At 39.9% G+C, this 14460-nt stretch overlaps 29 pseudogenes; all 29 read right to left on the bottom strand.

Moving 5' to 3' along the window:
* Positions 1-176: 176 nt before the first annotated feature.
* LOC124344687 lies at positions 177-295 on the bottom strand (annotated as a pseudogene).
* A 283-nt stretch (positions 296-578) lies between these two features.
* LOC124345999 lies at positions 579-697 on the bottom strand (annotated as a pseudogene).
* A 283-nt stretch (positions 698-980) lies between these two features.
* Positions 981-1099, bottom strand: LOC124345988 (annotated as a pseudogene).
* Positions 1100-1381: 282 nt separating this feature from the next.
* LOC124345977 lies at positions 1382-1500 on the bottom strand (annotated as a pseudogene).
* A 283-nt stretch (positions 1501-1783) lies between these two features.
* On the bottom strand, positions 1784-1902 carry LOC124345964 (annotated as a pseudogene).
* Positions 1903-2184: 282 nt separating this feature from the next.
* Positions 2185-2303, bottom strand: LOC124345952 (annotated as a pseudogene).
* Positions 2304-2587: 284 nt separating this feature from the next.
* On the bottom strand, positions 2588-2706 carry LOC124345941 (annotated as a pseudogene).
* Positions 2707-2990: 284 nt separating this feature from the next.
* On the bottom strand, positions 2991-3109 carry LOC124345930 (annotated as a pseudogene).
* Positions 3110-3393: 284 nt separating this feature from the next.
* On the bottom strand, positions 3394-3512 carry LOC124345918 (annotated as a pseudogene).
* Positions 3513-3796: 284 nt separating this feature from the next.
* On the bottom strand, positions 3797-3915 carry LOC124345907 (annotated as a pseudogene).
* Positions 3916-4199: 284 nt separating this feature from the next.
* LOC124345894 lies at positions 4200-4318 on the bottom strand (annotated as a pseudogene).
* Positions 4319-4602: 284 nt separating this feature from the next.
* On the bottom strand, positions 4603-4721 carry LOC124345876 (annotated as a pseudogene).
* Positions 4722-5005: 284 nt separating this feature from the next.
* LOC124345883 lies at positions 5006-5124 on the bottom strand (annotated as a pseudogene).
* A 284-nt stretch (positions 5125-5408) lies between these two features.
* LOC124345872 lies at positions 5409-5527 on the bottom strand (annotated as a pseudogene).
* A 283-nt stretch (positions 5528-5810) lies between these two features.
* On the bottom strand, positions 5811-5929 carry LOC124345949 (annotated as a pseudogene).
* A 284-nt stretch (positions 5930-6213) lies between these two features.
* Positions 6214-6332, bottom strand: LOC124345860 (annotated as a pseudogene).
* A 284-nt stretch (positions 6333-6616) lies between these two features.
* On the bottom strand, positions 6617-6735 carry LOC124345847 (annotated as a pseudogene).
* A 283-nt stretch (positions 6736-7018) lies between these two features.
* On the bottom strand, positions 7019-7137 carry LOC124345948 (annotated as a pseudogene).
* Positions 7138-7421: 284 nt separating this feature from the next.
* On the bottom strand, positions 7422-7540 carry LOC124345836 (annotated as a pseudogene).
* Positions 7541-7824: 284 nt separating this feature from the next.
* On the bottom strand, positions 7825-7943 carry LOC124345824 (annotated as a pseudogene).
* Positions 7944-8227: 284 nt separating this feature from the next.
* Positions 8228-8346, bottom strand: LOC124345506 (annotated as a pseudogene).
* A 284-nt stretch (positions 8347-8630) lies between these two features.
* Positions 8631-8749, bottom strand: LOC124345813 (annotated as a pseudogene).
* Positions 8750-9032: 283 nt separating this feature from the next.
* Positions 9033-9151, bottom strand: LOC124345732 (annotated as a pseudogene).
* A 283-nt stretch (positions 9152-9434) lies between these two features.
* LOC124345731 lies at positions 9435-9553 on the bottom strand (annotated as a pseudogene).
* Positions 9554-9837: 284 nt separating this feature from the next.
* On the bottom strand, positions 9838-9956 carry LOC124345801 (annotated as a pseudogene).
* A 284-nt stretch (positions 9957-10240) lies between these two features.
* LOC124345788 lies at positions 10241-10359 on the bottom strand (annotated as a pseudogene).
* A 283-nt stretch (positions 10360-10642) lies between these two features.
* On the bottom strand, positions 10643-10761 carry LOC124345729 (annotated as a pseudogene).
* Positions 10762-11045: 284 nt separating this feature from the next.
* LOC124345777 lies at positions 11046-11164 on the bottom strand (annotated as a pseudogene).
* A 282-nt stretch (positions 11165-11446) lies between these two features.
* On the bottom strand, positions 11447-11565 carry LOC124345587 (annotated as a pseudogene).
* Between the last annotated feature and the right edge of the window lie 2895 nt (positions 11566-14460).

The raw sequence follows: 14460 nt of genomic DNA, 5'->3' as shown, positions 1-14460 counted from the left end.
AAAAAAACGCGATAAACTTTGAAAAACTCTCAATGGAATTCATCCAGAATCATTCCTATAGATGAATTGAACCTATCCCTGTGTCATTGAAATTTTTGATCTACGAATTTGGACTGGTAACCATCGTGATTGAAAAAAAATTTAAAGAAATTTGTTATTGAAAACAAACTATTCATCGCCAACGACATCCCGTATTCCCAAGCGGTCACCCTTCCAAGTACTAACGGGACTCGACGTAACTTAACTTCTGGGAGCTGACGAGACCAAGTGCGTTCTACGTGATATGGCCGTTGACATTAAAAATGAAAATTTACCCTCCCAGTCCCAATGGATGAATAGAAAATTACTTCAAAGTGATTGAAATGTTTGTTCATTGAATTCGGACTGGTAATCATCGCGAATAAAAAAACGCGATAAACTTTGAAAAACTCTCAATGGAATTCATCCAGAATCATTCCTATAGATGAATTGAACCTATCCCTGTGTCATTGAAATTTTTGATCTACGAATTTGGACTGGTAACCATCGTGATTGAAAAAAAATTTAAAGAAATTTGTTATTGAAAACAAACTATTCATCGCCAACGACATCCCGTATTCCCAAGCGGTCACCCTTCCAAGTACTAACGGGACTCGACGTAACTTAACTTCTGGGAGCTGACGAGACCAGGTGCGTTCTACGTGATATGGCCGTTGACATTAAAAATGAAAATTTACCCTCCCAGTCCCAATGGATGAATAGAAAATTACTTCAAAGTGATTGAAATGTTTGTTCATTGAATTCGGACTGGTAATCATCGCGAATAAAAAAACGCGATAAACTTTGAAAAACTCTCAATGGAATTCATCCAGAATCATTCCTATAGATGAATTGAACCTATCCCTGTGTCATTGAAATTTTTGATCTACGAATTTGGACTGGTAACCATCGTGATTGAAAAAAAATTTAAAGAAATTTGTTATTGAAAACAAACTATTCATCGCCAACGACATCCCGTATTCCCAAGCGGTCACCCTTCCAAGTACTAACGGGACTCGACGTAACTTAACTTCTGGGAGCTGACGAGACCAGGTGCGTTCTACGTGATATGGCCGTTGACATTAAAAATGAAAATTTACCCTCCCAGTCCCAATGGATGAATAGAAAATTACTTCAAAGTGATTGAAATGTTTGTTCATTGAATTCGGACTGGTAATCATCGCGAATAAAAAAACGCGATAAACTTTGAAAAACTCTCAATGGAATTCATCCAGAATCATTCCTATAGATGAATTGAACCTATCCCTGTGTCATTGAAATTTTTGATCTAAGAATTTAGACTGGTAACCATCGTGATTGAAAAAAAATTTCAAGAAATTTGTTATTGAAAAAAACTATTCATCGCCAACGACATCCCGTATTCCCAAGCGGTCACCCTTCCAAGTACTAACGGGACTCGACGTAACTTAACTTCTGGGAGCTGACGAGACCAGGTGCGTTCTACGTGATATGGCCGTTGACATTAAAAATGAAAATTTACCCTCCCAGTCCCAATGGATGAATAGAAAATTACTTCAAAGTGATTGAAATGTTTGTTCATTGAATTCGGACTGGTAATCATCGCGAATAAAAAAACGCGATAAACTTTGAAAAACTCTCAATGGAATTCATCCAGAATCATTCCTATAGATGAATTGAACCTATCCCTGTGTCATTGAAATTTTTGATCTACGAATTTGGACTGGTAACCATCGTGATTGAAAAAAAATTTCAAGAAATTTGTTATTGAAAACAAACTATTCATCGCCAACGACATCCCGTATTCCCAAGCGGTCACCCTTCCAAGTACTAACGGGACTCGACGTAACTTAACTTCTGGGAGCTGACGAGACCAGGTGCGTTCTACGTGATATGGCCGTTGACATTAAAAATGAAAATTTACCCTCCCAGTCCCAATGGATGAATAGAAAATTACTTCAAAGTGATTGAAATGTTTGTTCATTGAATTCGGACTGGTAATCATCGCGAATAAAAAAACGCGATAAACTTTGAAAAACTCTCAATGGAATTCATCCAGAATCATTCCTATAGATGAATTGAACCTATCCCTGTGTCATTGAAATTTTTGATCTAAGAATTTAGACTGGTAACCATCGTGATTGAAAAAAAATTTCAAGAAATTTGTTATTGAAAAAAACTATTCATCGCCAACGACATCCCGTATTCCCAAGCGGTCACCCTTCCAAGTACTAACGGGACTCGACGTAACTTAACTTCTGGGAGCTGACGAGACCAGGTGCGTTCTACGTGATATGGCCGTTGACATTCAAAAATGAAAATTTACCCTCCCAGTCCCAATGGATGAATAGAAAATCACTTCAAAGTGATAGAAATGTTTGTTCATTGAATTTGGACTGGTAACCACCGCGAATAAAAAAACGCGATAAACTTTGAAAAACTCCCAATGGAATTCATCGAGAATCATTCCTATAGATGAATTGAACCTATCCCTCTGTCATTGAAATTTTTGATCTACGAATTTGGACTGGTAACCATCGTGATTGAAAAAAAATTTCAAGAAATTTGTTATTGAAAACAAACTATTCATCGCCAACGACATCCCGTATTCCCAAGCGGTCACCCTTCCAAGTACTAACGGGACTCGACGTAACTTAACTTCTGGGAGCTGACGAGACCAGGTGCGTTCTACGTGATATGGCCGTTGACATTCAAAAATGAAAATTTACCCTCCCAGTCCCAATGGATGAATAGAAAATCACTTCAAAGTGATAGAAATGTTTGTTCATTGAATTTGGACTGGTAACCATCGCGAATAAAAAAACGCGATAAACTTTGAAAAACTCCCAATGGAATTCATCGAGAATCATTCCTATAGATGAATTGAACCTATCCCTCTGTCATTGAAATTTTTGATCTACGAATTTGGACTGGTAACCATCGTGATTGAAAAAAAATTTCAAGAAATTTGTTATTGAAAACAAACTATTCATCGCCAACGACATCCCGTATTCCCAAGCGGTCACCCTTCCAAGTACTAACGGGACTCGACGTAACTTAACTTCTGGGAGCTGACGAGACCAGGTGCGTTCTACGTGATATGGCCGTTGACATTCAAAAATGAAAATTTACCCTCCCAGTCCCAATGGATGAATAGAAAATCACTTCAAAGTGATAGAAATGTTTGTTCATTGAATTTGGACTGGTAACCATCGCGAATAAAAAAACGCGATAAACTTTGAAAAACTCCCAATGGAATTCATCGAGAATCATTCCTATAGATGAATTGAACCTATCCCTCTGTCATTGAAATTTTTGATCTACGAATTTGGACTGGTAACCATCGTGATTGAAAAAAAATTTCAAGAAATTTGTTATTGAAAACAAACTATTCATCGCCAACGACATCCCGTATTCCCAAGCGGTCACCCTTCCAAGTACTAACGGGACTCGACGTAACTTAACTTCTGGGAGCTGACGAGACCAGGTGCGTTCTACGTGATATGGCCGTTGACATTCAAAAATGAAAATTTACCCTCCCAGTCCCAATGGATGAATAGAAAATCACTTCAAAGTGATAGAAATGTTTGTTCATTGAATTTGGACTGGTAACCATCGCGAATAAAAAAACGCGATAAACTTTGAAAAACTCCCAATGGAATTCATCGAGAATCATTCCTATAGATGAATTGAACCTATCCCTCTGTCATTGAAATTTTTGATCTACGAATTTGGACTGGTAACCATCGTGATTGAAAAAAAATTTCAAGAAATTTGTTATTGAAAACAAACTATTCATCGCCAACGACATCCCGTATTCCCAAGCGGTCACCCTTCCAAGTACTAACGGGACTCGACGTAACTTAACTTCTGGGAGCTGACGAGACCAGGTGCGTTCTACGTGATATGGCCGTTGACATTCAAAAATGAAAATTTACCCTCCCAGTCCCAATGGATGAATAGAAAATCACTTCAAAGTGATAGAAATGTTTGTTCATTGAATTTGGACTGGTAACCATCACGAATAAAAAAACGCGATAAACTTTGAAAAACTCTCAATGGAATTCATCCAGAATCATTCCTATAGATGAATTGAACCTATCCCTGTGTCATTGAAATTTTTGATCTACGAATTTGGACTGGTAACCATCGTGATTGAAAAAAAATTTAAAGAAATTTGTTATTGAAAACAAACTATTCATCGCCAACGACATCCCGTATTCCCAAGCGGTCACCCTTCCAAGTACTAACGGGACTCGACGTAACTTAACTTCTGGGAGCTGACGAGACCAGGTGCGTTCTACGTGATATGGCCGTTGACATTCAAAAATGAAAATTTACCCTCCCAGTCCCAATGGATGAATAGAAAATTACTTCAAAGTGATTGAAATGTTTGTTCATTGAATTCGGACTGGTAATCATCGCGAATAAAAAAACGCGATAAACTTTGAAAAACTCTCAATGGAATTCATCCAGAATCATTCCTATAGATGAATTGAACCTATCCCTGTGTCATTGAAATTTTTGATCTACGAATTTGGACTGGTAACCATCGTGATTGAAAAAAAATTTCAAGAAATTTGTTATTGAAAACAAACTATTCATCGCCAACGACATCCCGTATTCCCAAGCGGTCACCCTTCCAAGTACTAACGGGACTCGACGTAACTTAACTTCTAGGAGCTGACGACACCAGGTGCGTTCTACGTGATATGGCCGTTGACATTCAAAAATGAAAATTTACCCTCCCAGTCCCAATGGATGAATAGAAAATCACTTCAAAGTGATAGAAATGTTTGTTCATTGAATTTGGACTGGTAACCATCGCGAATAAAAAAACGCGATAAACTTTGAAAAACTCTCAATGGAATTCATCCAGAATCATTCCTATAGATGAATTGAACCTATCCCTATATCATTGAAATTTTTGATCTACGAATTTGGACTGGTAACCATCGTGATTGAAAAAAAATTTCAAGAAATTTGTTATTGAAAACAAACTATTCATCGCCAACGACATCCCGTATTCCCAAGCGGTCACCCTTCCAAGTACTAACGGGACTCGACGTAACTTAACTTCTGGGAGCTGACGAGACCAGGTGCGTTCTACGTGATATGGCCGTTGACATTCAAAAATGAAAATTTACCCTCCCAGTCCCAATGGATGAATAGAAAATCACTTCAAAGTGATAGAAATGTTTGTTCATTGAATTTGGACTGGTAACCATCACGAATAAAAAAACGCGATAAACTTTGAAAAACTCTCAATGGAATTCATCCAGAATCATTCCTATAGATGAATTGAACCTATCCCTATATCATTGAAATTTTTGATCGACGAATTTGGACTGGTAACCATCGTGATTGAAAAAAAATTTCAAGAAATTTGTTATTGAAAACAAACTATTCATCGCCAACGACATCCCGTATTCCCAAGCGGTCACCCTTCCAAGTACTAACGGGACTCGACGTAACTTAACTTCTGGGAGCTGACGAGACCAGGTGCGTTCTACGTGATATGGCCGTTGACATTCAAAAATGAAAATTTACCCTCCCAGTCCCAATGGATGAATAGAAAATCACTTCAAAGTGATAGAAATGTTTGTTCATTGAATTCGGACTGGTAATCATCGCGAATAAAAAAACGCGATAAACTTTGAAAAACTCTCAATGGAATTCATCCAGAATCATTCCTATAGATGAATTGAACCTATCCCTGTGTCATTGAAATTTTTGATCTACGAATTTTGACTGGTAACCATCGTGATTAAAAAAAAATTTAAAGAAATTTGTTATGAAAACAAACTATTCATCGCCAACGACATCCCGTATTTCCAAGCGGTCACCCTTCCAAGTACTAACGGGACTTGACGTAACTTAATTTCTGGGAGCTGACGAGACCAGGTGCGTTCTACGTGATATGGCCGTTGACATTCAAAAATGAAAATTTACCCTCCCTGCCCCAATGGATGAATAGAAAATCACTTCAAAGTGATTGAAATGTTTGTTCATTGAATTTGGACTGGTAACCATCGCGAATAAAAAAACGCGATAAACTTTGAAAAACTCTCAATGGAATTCATCCAGAATCATTCCTATAGATGAATTGAACCTATCCCTATATCATTGAAATTTTTGATCGACGAATTTGGACTGGTAACCATCGTGATTGAAAAAAAATTTCAAGAAATTTGTTATTGAAAACAAACTATTCATCGCCAACGACATCCCGTATTCCCAAGCGGTCACCCTTCCAAGTACTAACGGGACTCGACGTAACTTAACTTCTGGGAGCTGACGAGACCAGGTGCGTTCTACGTGATATGGCCGTTGACATTAAAAAATGAAAATTTACCCTCCCAGTCCCAATGGATGAATAGAAAATCACTTCAAAGTGATAGAAATGTTTGTTCATTGAATTTGGACTGGTAACCATCACGAATAAAAAAACGCGATAAACTTTGAAAAACTCTCAATGGAATTCATCCAGAATCATTCCTATAGATGAATTGAACCTATCCCTATATCATTGAAATTTTTGATCGACGAATTTGGACTGGTAACCATCGTGATTGAAAAAAAATTTCAAGAAATTTGTTATTGAAAACAAACTATTCATCGCCAACGACATCCCGTATTCCCAAGCGGTCACCCTTCCAAGTACTAACGGGACTCGACGTAACTTAACTTCTGGGAGCTGACGAGACCAGGTGCGTTCTACGTGATATGGCCGTTGACATTCAAAAATGAAAATTTACCCTCCCAGTCCCAATGGATGAATAGAAAATCACTTCAAAGTGATAGAAATGTTTGTTCATTGAATTCGGACTGGTAATCATCGCGAATAAAAAAACGCGATAAACTTTGAAAAACTCTCAATGGAATTCATCCAGAATCATTCCTATAGATGAATTGAACCTATCCCTGTGTCATTGAAATTTTTGATCTACGAATTTTGACTGGTAACCATCGTGATTAAAAAAAAATTTAAAGAAATTTGTTATGAAAACAAACTATTCATCGCCAACGACATCCCGTATTTCCAAGCGGTCACCCTTCCAAGTACTAACGGGACTTGACGTAACTTAATTTCTGGGAGCTGACGAGACCAGGTGCGTTCTACGTGATATGGCCGTTGACATTCAAAAATGAAAATTTACCCTCCCTGCCCCAATGGATGAATAGAAAATCACTTCAAAGTGATTGAAATGTTTGTTCATTGAATTTGGACTGGTAACCATCGCGAATAAAAAAACGCGATAAACTTTGAAAAACTCTCAATGGAATTCATCCAGAATCATTCCTATAGATGAATTGAACCTATCCCTATATCATTGAAATTTTTGATCGACGAATTTGGACTGGTAACCATCGTGATTGAAAAAAAATTTCAAGAAATTTGTTATTGAAAACAAACTATTCATCGCCAACGACATCCCGTATTCCCAAGCGGTCACCCTTCCAAGTACTAACGGGACTCGACGTAACTTAACTTCTGGGAGCTGACGAGACCAGGTGCGTTCTACGTGATATGGCCGTTGACATTCAAAAATGAAAATTTACCCTCCCAGTCCCAATGGATGAATAGAAAATCACTTCAAAGTGATAGAAATGTTTGTTCATTGAATTTGGACTGGTAACCATCGCGAATAAAAAAACGCGATAAACTTTGAAAAACTCCCAATGGAATTCATCGAGAATCATTCCTATAGATGAATTGAACCTATCCCTCTGTCATTGAAATTTTTGATCTACGAATTTGGACTGGTAACCATCGTGATTGAAAAAAAATTTCAAGAAATTTGTTATTGAAAACAAACTATTCATCGCCAACGACATCCCGTATTCCCAAGCGGTCACCCTTCCAAGTACTAACGGGACTCGACGTAACTTAACTTCTGGGAGCTGACGAGACCAGGTGCGTTCTACGTGATATGGCCGTTGACATTCAAAAATGAAAATTTACCCTCCCAGTCCCAATGGATGAATAGAAAATCACTTCAAAGTGATAGAAATGTTTGTTCATTGAATTTGGACTGGTAACCATCACGAATAAAAAAACGCGATAAACTTTGAAAAACTCTCAATGGAATTCATCCAGAATCATTCCTATAGATGAATTGAACCTATCCCTGTGTCATTGAAATTTTTGATCTACGAATTTGGACTGGTAACCATCATGATTGAAAAAAAATTTAAAGAAATTTGTTATTGAAAACAAACTATTCATCGCCAACGACATCCCGTATTCCCAAGCGGTCACCCTTCCAAGTACTAACGGGACTCGACGTAACTTAACTTCTGGGAGCTGACGAGACCAATTGCGTTCTACGTGATATGGCCGTTGACATTCAAAAATGAAAATTTACCCTCCCAGTCCCAATGGATGAATAGAAAATTACTTCAAAGTAATTGAAATGTTTGTTCATTGAATTCGGACTGGTAATCATCGCGAATAAAAAAACGCGATAAACTTTGAAAAACTCTCAATGGAATTCATCCAGAATCATTCCTATAGATGAATTGAACCTATCCCTGTATCATTGAAATTTTTGATCTACGAATTTGGACTGGTAACCATCGTGATTGAAAAAAAATTTAAAGAAATTTGTTATTGAAAACAAGCTATTCATCGCCAACGACATCCCGTATTCCCAAGCGGTCACCCTTCCAAGTACTAACGGGACTCGACGTAACTTAACTTCTGGGAGCTGACGAGACCAGGTGCGTTCTACGTGATATGGCCGTTGACATTCAAAAATGAAAATTTACCCTCCCAGTCCCAATGGATGAATAGAAAATCACTTCAAAGTGATAGAAATGTTTGTTCATTGAATTCGGACTGGTAATCATCGCGAATAAAAAAACGCGATAAACTTTGAAAAACTCTCAATGGAATTCATCCAGAATCATTCCTATAGATGAATTGAACCTATCCCTGTGTCATTGAAATTTTTGATCTACGAATTTTGACTGGTAACCATCGTGATTAAAAAAAAATTTAAAGAAATTTGTTATGAAAACAAACTATTCATCGCCAACGACATCCCGTATTTCCAAGCGGTCACCCTTCCAAGTACTAACGGGACTTGACGTAACTTAACTTCTGGGAGCTGACGAGACCAGGTGCGTTCTACGTGATATGGCCGTTGACATTCAAAAATGAAAATTTACCCTCCCAGTCCCAATGGATGAATAGAAAATTACTTCAAAGTAATTGAAATGTTTGTTCATTGAATTCGGACTGGTAATCATCGCGAATAAAAAAACGCGATAAACTTTGAAAAACTCTCAATGGAATTCATCCAGAATCATTCCTATAGATGAATTGAACCTATCCCTGTGTCATTGAAATTTTTGATCTACGAATTTTGACTGGTAACCATCGTGATTAAAAAAAAATTTAAAGAAATTTGTTATGAAAACAAACTATTCATCGCCAACGACATCCCGTATTTCCAAGCGGTCACCCTTCCAAGTACTAACGGGACTTGACGTAACTTAACTTCTGGGAGCTGACGAGACCAGGTGCGTTCTACGTGATATGGCCGTTGACATTCAAAAATGAAAATTTACCCTCCCTGCCCCAATGGATGAATAGAAAATCACTTCAAAGTGATTGAAATGTTTGTTCATTGAATTCGGACTGGTAACCATCGCGAATAAAAAAACGCGATAAACTTTGAAAAACTCTCAATGGAATTCATCCAGAATCATTCCTATAGATGAATTGAACCTATCCCTGTATCATTGAAATTTTTGATCTACGAATTTGGACTGGTAACCATCGTGATTGAAAAAAAATTTAAAGAAATTTGTTATTGAAAACAAACTATTCATCGCCAACGACATCCCGTATTCCCAAGCGGTCACCCTTCCAAGTACTAACGGGACTCGACGTAACTTAACTTCTGGGAGCTGACGAGACCAGGTGCGTTCTACGTGATATGGCCGTTGACATTCAAAAATGACAATTTACCCTCCCAGTCCCAATGGATGAATAGAAAATCACTTCAAAGTGATAGAAATGTTTGTTCATTGAATTTGGACTGGTAACCATCGCGAATAAAAAAACGCGATAAACTTTGAAAAACTCCCAATGGAATTCATCGAGAATCATTCCTATAGATGAATTGAACCTATCCCTCTGTCATTGAAATTTTTGATCTACGAATTTGGACTGGTAACCATCGTGATTGAAAAAAAATTTCAAGAAATTTGTTATTGAAAACAAACTATTCATCGCCAACGACATCCCGTATTCCCAAGCGGTCACCCTTCCAAGTACTAACGGGACTCGACGTAACTTAACTTCTGGGAGCTGACGAGACCAGGTGCGTTCTACGTGATATGGCCGTTGACATTCAAAAATGAAAATTTACCCTCCCAGTCCCAATGGATGAATAGAAAATTACTTCAAAGTAATTGAAATGTTTGTTCATTGAATTCGGACTGGTAATCATCGCGAATAAAAAAACGCGATAAACTTTGAAAAACTCTCAATGGAATTCATCCAGAATCATTCCTATAGATGAATTGAACCTATCCCTGTGTCATTGAAATTTTTGATCTACGAATTTTGACTGGTAACCATCGTGATTGAAAAAAAATTTAAAGAAATTTGTTATGAAAACAAACTATTCATCGCCAACGACATCCCGTATTTCCAAGCGGTCACCCTTCCAAGTACTAACGGGACTTGACGTAACTTAACTTCTGGGAGCTGACGAGACCAGGTGCGTTCTACGTGATATGGCCGTTGACATTCAAAAATGAAAATTTACCCTCCCAGTCCCAATGGATGAATAGAAAATCACTTCAAAGTGATTGAAATGTTTGTTCATTGAATTCGGACTGGTAACCATCGCGAATAAAAAAACGCGATAAACTTTGAAAAACTCTCAATGGAATTCATCCAGAATCATTCCTATAGATGAATTGAACCTATCCCTGTATCATTGAAATTTTTGATCTACGAATTTGGACTGGTAACCATCGTGATTGAAAAAAAATTTAAAGAAATTTGTTATTGAAAACAAACTATTCATCGCCAACGACATCCCGTATTCCCAAGCGGTCACCCTTCCAAGTACTAACGGGACTCGACGTAACTTAACTTCTGGGAGCTGACGAGACCAGGTGCGTTCTACGTGATATGGCCGTTGACATTAAAAATGAAAATTTACCCTCCCAGTCCCAATGGATGAATAGAAAATTACTTCAAAGTGATTGAAATGTTTGTTCATTGAATTCGGACTGGTAATCATCGCGAATAAAAAAACGCGATAAACTTTGAAAAACTCTCAATGGAATTCATCCAGAATCATTCCTATAGATGAATTGAACCTATCCCTGTGTCATTGAAATTTTTGATCTAAGAATTTGGACTGGTAACCATCGTGATTGAAAAAAATTTCAAGAAATTTGTTATTGAAAACAAACTATTCATCGCCAACGACATTCCGTATTCCCAAGCGGTCACCCTTCCAAGTACTAACGGGACTCGACGTAACTTAACTTCTGGGAGCTGACGAGACCAGGTGCGTTCTACGTGATGTGGCCGTTGACATTCAAAAATGAAAATTTACCCTCCCAGTCCCAATGGATGAATAGTCTGTCTGCACCTACCATCGATGCAACAACACCCCGGGACACACCATCGAGGTGTGTCGTAAGAAACAACGAGACGAAGCGGATGCAAGAAACAAAGAAAAAGAAGACTCTACTGCAGCAATGGCGAATATCTCCCCCGAAACGAAAGAGAAGACGAAAGCACCTAACACAGATAATGCCTATCTGTCATCTACGTGTTTCATCAGTCGCTGCTTAGATGATTGGTTCGCCGACTCTGGTGCGACGCAGCACATGACCGACCAGCAAGCTTTCTTTACCACATTCACTGCAATATCACCCGGCAGCTGGAGTGTAAAGGGGATTGGCTCATCCAATCTTCACGTATGCGGCTATGGAGACATCGATTTCTTTGTTACGGTCAATGGAGCGCAGCAGACGGCCACGATTGAAAAAGTCCTATACGTACCTGGTTTAGGCACAAACTTGATATCGATCGCAGCAGTAACTAATGTTGGCCTATCAGTTCATTTTATAGAAACACGAGTTACCTTTGAAAAGGGTCAAGCTGTCATCATGGTTGGCGAGCGCATAGGAGAGAGCCTATATCATCTGGCAATTCACCCAAGACTTTCTGCTGCCAACTCAATTAAGGATTCAGCTTGCCTGGCGATACCATCACCCCCATCAATAGCAGTCTGGCATCAGCGTCTGGCACACACCAGCCACAAGACAATCTCCAAGATGTTCCGGAATGGTGTGGTAAATGGCCTCAATCTCCGCACTGACGACACTACAACAACACAACCATGTCTCGGATGTGTGAGCGGAAAGATGCAGCGATCTCCTTTTCCAGTCGGTCGGTCAAGGGCCAATGAAGTCGGCCAGCTGATCCACTCCGACGTATGTGGCCCGATGCATGTAGTAACACCAGGTGGATCACGATTCTTCGTACTCTTCACCGACGACTACAGCGGATGGCGCTGTGTCTACTTTCTGAAGAAGAAATCTGAAGTAGCTGATACCTTCAAGGAGTACTTGGGCATGCTCCGCAGCGAAACTGGCCGGCTGATCCACACTCTTAGGTCCGACAATGGAGGAGAGTTCACCAGCCACATATTCAAGAGTTGGCTCTCCAGCAAAGGAATCCGTCTTGAAACCTCCGCCCCACACACGCCGGAACAAAATGGTGTGTCTGAAAGGGCCAATCGGACTGTCGTCGAAGCCTGTCGGTGCCTCCTACATGCAAAACATCTGCCCCTTGAGCTTTGGGGAGAAGCAGTGGCCAATCCAGTATACACGTTGAACCGTGTCAGCAACAGCATTTCACCTATAACTCCATTCCAAATGTGGCATCATGAGAAACCGGACGTGTCGCACCTGCGGATCTTTGGGACCATATCCTACATCCATATTCCGAAAGCTGAGAGAAGGAAGTTGGATTCCAAAAGCCTCAAATGTTATTTTGTTGGGTATTCTCCCACCCAAAAGGCCTACAGATTCTGGGATCCAGTCAGCAGAAGAATCAAGATAAGCCGAGACGTCATCTTTGATGAACAACTCCATGACGTCCCAGATATTCCAACCAATCATGAAGAAGCTAATCCTTTTGAAGTATTATTTAGACCATCAAGAGAAATCCAGTCCTTTAACAACAACGAAGAAGGAGGTGTAATGCCTCAGGCTGAAGGGGAATCCGATGTAAATACCCAACCTGAAACATCACACACTCCCCCCTCATCAGATGTGCCAACACGGGTGGTTGCCCCAACTCTAGTTCCGTCATACGATCCAGATCCAGCCATCATTGACGACAGCGCATCAATATCTTCAGGGATAACGCGGGTATCCCCCTACCCTTTGCGCATTCGTGAGCCCAGACGTCACTGGCAATCTATGCAATCAACAACTGAGAGCCAAGATCTCTACGTGCCCACGAGCTACTCTGACGCCATGGCTTGCCCCAATGCTCATTTATGGAAAGCCGCGATAGAGGACGAGTATAATTCACTTATGGTTAACAAAACTTGGTCCATCTCACAGCTACCTCCTGGTCGTACGCCCATTGGATCCCGTTGGGTATTCACGATTAAACCTGGTGTTCAAGGATCACCACCACGCTACAAGGCCAGGCTAGTGGCAAAAGGTTTTTCCCAACGTCATGGAATTGATTATGAAGAGACGTTCTCACCCGTCATCAAGTACGACACCCTTCGAGTGATCCTGTCCTTTGTCGCCGCCAACGATCTGGAGATGTCACAACTAGACGTGAAGACTGCCTTCCTCTACGGTCAACTGGATGAGGAAATCTACCTAGTACAGCCGGAAGGGTTCGTCTTATCTGGACAGGAGGATTCTGTATGTCACCTGCACAAATGCCTTTACGGCCTGAAACAGGCTTCTCGAGTTTGGAACCAGACTTTCGACACTTTCCTTAAGAAATTTGGCCTTCTCCCAAGCATTTCCGATCCTTGTCTCTATCTACGCCATCTTCAAGGAGAATTCCTGGCAGTCGTCATCTGGGTAGACGATGGTCTTGTCTGCAGCAACAACGGCAATGTAGTCAAATCCGTCATCGAAGATCTGAATAAGTATTTTGACATGCATTGTACCCCAGCTAATCATTTTGTTGGTCTCTCCATCACAAGAGATCGTCAAGCAAGGACCTTATACGTATCGCAACCTGACTACATCAAACGGATTCTTCACCGCTTCCACATGTTTGATTGCAATCCCAGAAAGCTGCCTGCTGAACCTGGAAATCGTCTGAGTAAAAAGAGCGATGAAGTCCATACAGAAGAAGTACCGTTCAGGGAAGCTGTGGGAAGTCTCCTGTACCTCTCCATCGCATCACGACCAGATATTGCTTTTGCCGTCGGGCAGATTTCTCAA

The sequence above is a fragment of the Daphnia pulicaria genome, chromosome 6 (genome assembly GCF_021234035.1).
Source record: "Daphnia pulicaria isolate SC F1-1A chromosome 6, SC_F0-13Bv2, whole genome shotgun sequence".
NCBI classification, from domain to species: domain Eukaryota; kingdom Metazoa; phylum Arthropoda; class Branchiopoda; order Diplostraca; family Daphniidae; genus Daphnia; species Daphnia pulicaria.
The sequence above is the reverse complement of the archived record's forward strand: the minus strand, read 5'-3'. Positions and strand labels throughout refer to the sequence as shown.